The sequence below is a fragment of the Meriones unguiculatus genome, chromosome 2 (genome assembly GCF_030254825.1).
Source record: "Meriones unguiculatus strain TT.TT164.6M chromosome 2, Bangor_MerUng_6.1, whole genome shotgun sequence".
In the NCBI taxonomy this organism is placed as follows: Eukaryota; Metazoa; Chordata; class Mammalia; order Rodentia; family Muridae; genus Meriones; species Meriones unguiculatus.
Genome location: NC_083350.1, coordinates 13,939,186 through 13,942,847, shown reverse-complemented (window position 1 = coordinate 13,942,847; position 3,662 = coordinate 13,939,186).

The following is a 3,662-nucleotide window of genomic DNA, read 5'->3' as shown; positions in this document are numbered from 1 at the left end:
CAAGGTGCTAATACACCAGGAAAGGCGGTGGGCCACCACTCCCGGGAAAGTCACTCACTTGACGCCTGTGCTGACTGAATTTCACTGGCAACGCGACTGGGCTTTGAATCACCCAGAAGATGACCAAGTATGCTTCTGGGTGTGTCAGTGAGAATGTTTCCAGAGAAGATTAGCCCAGGGGAAGAAACTAACAGAAAGCAGACAGCACCATCAAATGTGCTAGGAATCCCAAAGGAGGAAGTTAACAGTAGGCCCACCTCCCCTTTCTCTGTTTCTCGGCATCCCAGATGGCTATGGCATGATGGACTTTGCTCTGCCATGCCTTCTCCACCATAGTCCTCCAAAACCAAATAAACCCTTCTACCTTCCCCCCTTTTTGTCTGTTACGCATCTTGTCACAGTAATGAAAAGCTACCTAACACAATTGTTAGTTATTTAGTTAGTTAGTCTGGGAGTTCCTAGAGCCAAAGTGTGTGTGTGTGTGTGTGTGTGTGTGTTGGGGGGAGGGAGGGAGAAGGTTCAGACAAGCCAGGAGAAGAACCTGTGCTGGAAGACCCAGCCTCACTGTTGCCACCCACCCTGGCACCTCAGACACTGGATGGCAGGCCTAGCTCTGCCGCCAGGACCTGTTGGGGGGGCCCCACTTTAACTGTAAGGGAGCAGGACAGAAGACGCCCGGCTCATGCCACCTTGTCACACTTGCAATGCCTCAGGAATGCATCCCCGTTGTAGTGCGGCTGACGCATGGCAGAATAAACTTTCTGGGGTGGCTCCCAGGAAGAGTAGGGTCACTGCCCCACTGGAGGAAGATGCTGTGCCTCTACTACAAAGACTCCCCTCCGCCTTCTATTGGATCCAGCTCTGACAGGCTTTTGTCTGTGGCCCACACTTCTGCTAAGCTTTTGTCATATCCTGCTGCGCCTAATTAACAAATTCAGGGCCAACCAAGAAAGCCGAAGGCTGCAAGGGGGGTGGTGTTTCCTCTCGGGGGTGGCAAGGCAGACATCGCCCGGCTAGGTAGCCTGGACTGGCACGTAGCATCCTATTGGGCTGGCTGCAGGTGTTCCAGATGGCAGCCTGGAGCGTCCTTATCTCCAGGGCCGGCTATTGTTCCTGCCACACTGTCTGCTTGCCTCGCTGCACCAGCACGGCTGCCCTGGCACACTCCAGCCTGTAGCCGCAGCCTGGATGGAGGCAGCATTTAAGGCTTCTTTTGAAAAGGAAGACAGACAAGAGGATTTTTTTCCTTTCTCTTTCTTTCTTTCTTTCTTTTTCTTTCTTTCTTTCTTTCTTTCTTTCTTTCTTTCTTTCTTTCTTTCTCTCTCTCTCTCTCTCTCTCTTCTCTCTCTCTCTTTCCTTCTCTCTCTCTCTCTTTCTTTCTTTCTTTTTCTTTCTTTCTTTCTTTCTTTCTTTCTCTCTCTCTCTCTCTCTCTTTCTCTCTCTCTCTTTCCTTCTCTCTCTCTCTCTTTCTTTCTTCTAGAAACTGCTTCGTTTGAACAGAATGGAGCTATACGACACCTCTGTGTGGCTGGCTAGTAGAGTATTGGTCAGGGGCCCGTGACATTTGTGCATTTCTTAGCCACAGAGACATGTTCCGAGAACTCCACCACTGGGTGATGTCCTTGGAGGGCGAACCTCATACGCCGTGCACAAACCAAGCAGCAGTGATGTCATGAGGTGAGGCGGTCTTCCAAGAGCACCACTATGTGTGGTCCTGATGGTGAAAATCCTTACACAGCCTTTACTACACTTTAAAGGTTAACCTGCTGGCCAGGAGTTGATGTGCACGCTTGTGATCCTCACACACGAGAGACTCAGGCAGGAGGGTGGCAATGTGGAGCTACCCTATGCTACATGGCAAGACCGTTTTAGGGGAAAAAAATTAAAATAGGGGCTGGAGAGATGGCTCAGTGGGTAAGATCACCAGCTGCTCCTCCAGGGGACCCTGAGTTGATTGGCAGCACCCACATGGTAGCTCACAACCAACTACAACTCCGGTTCCAGGGGATCTGAAACTTCTTCTGACCTCCACAGTCACCAGGAATGCACACAAGGGTGCACACGTGCACACAGACACACACACACCAACACCAACACCACCCACCCATGGAGGCGGCCGTGAAGAGATAGTCTGAAAGAGGCAGGAAGAAACCTTCAGGAAATGATTCTCCTTTTGAGACACTACAGTGTATTTATATGTGGACATTTCTCAGGAATGAGTATGTTCAGATATATGACGAACTTGAATACAAATGGGAATCTGTGGGAAATTTCTGCCATATACCAAGCCCTGCTGTGGGTCTCAGGACACCGTGGAACACGGCCACCCAGCCAGGCCATCACAATACTCTCAGAGGAGCAGCTCTGTAGGAAGGCTTCCTGTCCTGTCTGTTCTTCCTTCAGAAGCAGCCTTCCTGCCAGGGATCAATGTGGCAATGCCAGGCTTCTTTTCTCCGTTGTGGTCTCCCGATCAGCATCTAGCCACTGTGATATAAGCAAAAATGCCATTCACAACGTCTGTAAAGGTGGCTGAAAGGGAGCCTTTACCTCATGCCTTCCTCGTTTCTCCACCGTTGGACCAGGCAGCTGGATGCCATCCTGGATCGCAGGGTGACGGCGCAGCTGAGAACCCTCCATTGAGGATGCTGGAGGAGAACGAGGCTGGCTCCCGGATGACCTGAGTGACTAACTGCCTTGCCAGCCTCAGGCTGCCCCGCCAGACAGTTGTTTACAGGAGTGAGCGCTGAAATCACTGCTTCGTTTAGAGCTCAACCACTCACAGCCCAACTAATCACAGGTTGAGATGGAGGTAAAGACCGGGCTCCACGGGAGACCCCTGAGGTGCAGGCGGTCGTCAGGGAACACTGCGCCACTTGAGCTGAGTCTTGGAGAGTAAGTCATGCTTGGCAGAGAGGCACTGCGAGGCTTTTACCATGCTACGGGAGTTCTTCCTGGTGTAAACTGTAATCAGATGGTTCAAATCCAGCCAGGGAAACTCTCTTCTATCCCGAGGGAGCAAATAACCTGACCTACTGTGTGAGTGTCAGGTAGCATCTCTTTGCTTTTTACTGGTTAGTTGGTCACTTGTTGATAAAGTGGGTGAGTGGCACTTTAGTTCTTTGATTTTAAAAAATCTCCCAGTAATAACAAAAACCCATGTGTATACCCATGTGTGGGAATGTGCACGAGTTTGGTGCCATTGAAGGCCAGAAGAGCTACAGGCGACGCACATCTGCACCTAATGTGGGTGCTGGGAAAGCTCCAGCCTTTTGTGAGAGCAACAAATATTCCTAACCACTGAGCTATCATCTCTCTGGCTGTGGGATTCTTTTTTCAGCATGTAAGATCAACATTTGAATACATAAATGTTGCTGAGACATGTTGTCTACATAAATCTATTGGGATACTTGATATCATTAGGATAGACACTTCTCTCAAACTGATCAGCAGATTAAACGTCACTGTCAAAACACTGATAGGGTGTATGATAGAAACTGACATGTTTCTTCTAAAATTATATGGGGCAAAACGTTGCTATTAGCTTCAGCAACAATTTGGCACAAACCTGGAGACACCTGGGAAGCAGGGACCTCAAATGAAGAACTGCTTCCATCACAGTGATTTGTGGCCGTGTTTGCATTTTCTTAATTACTAATTAAGGG